This window comes from Micromys minutus (assembly GCF_963924665.1).
Source record: "Micromys minutus genome assembly, chromosome: 6".
NCBI lineage: Eukaryota > Metazoa > Chordata > Mammalia > Rodentia > Muridae > Micromys > Micromys minutus.
This window is the reverse complement of record NC_137975.1, coordinates 57,584,618-57,585,655: the sequence shown is the minus strand read 5'-3', so window position 1 is coordinate 57,585,655 and position 1,038 is coordinate 57,584,618.

Genomic DNA, 1,038 nt, shown 5'->3' with positions numbered 1-1,038 from the left:
ATTTAGTGGGGGTGGGGGTAAGGGTGGGGGGGTAATGCTTGCCCACCCACAGCTCTCCAATAGATAAATAATAATAATAAATAGAATGAAGGAGTGGGATTTGTCCTATGACTTTTTAAATTGTTGTGATAGACAGGAGACAGGTAGGAAGGGGAGATATGAGGAAGGCAGGGTGGGAGAGAGATGGGGGGAGGTGTCTAGAGAGAGGTGTCTAATGCTCACTGGCCTCAGACTTCTCAAGCTGTGGTCTGTGCCACTAAGCAAGGGCCTTTCCCATGTCTCTTTTTTTTTGAAAGAGAACCTGAGTTCAATCACATTAGACCCCCTTTCACCCCTCTTTCTCCTTTTCCTTTGAGGAACACCTTTATTTGTTAATAATTTTCATGCTTTTTATACTGAAAATAGATATTTTATTTTGTCTACATAAGGCACGTTCAAATATAAATTGTATACAATGTGTAGATATAATAGAAAAGAAAGTATAAATATAAATGTATATGCACATATCCACTCTTACATACACCACACACATACACACACACAGCCACTGAGTTCAGTTTTTGTCATGAATCCTATACAAAAGGGTTCACGGGCTCAGTATCTCTTCTGCCTTTCTCTGCTGTCTTCCCATAGGAACAAAGCAGCCAAGTCTTCAGGAGCTCAAAGTCTTCCTCACAGTCATCTCCTTTGATAGAAGAGCCTTGGAAGGCAACGGGAGACTTGCTAATCTCTGTAAACTGTAAATCGCAGTAGGGAATGGAAAAGAGAATCTAGCAAATAAGCTGCTTTGGGTTGATGTCTGAGCGGAGTTGGAGGCTTTTACAGAGAGCATGGGACTCCCAGGAGAGCACAAGCCGCTGGTACAATTGGAAGTTGGCCTCTGTGATGAGCCAGGAGGAAAGGAGGTGTCCTTCCGGATACTGGGGATCCAGGCGTGCATATGGGAGGCACCGGCTCAGTAAAACAGATCATACCAGAGACTTCTATTATTATAATAGGATTTGTCTTGGCGCCAGATCCTGTGTCCAGGTGTAGCTG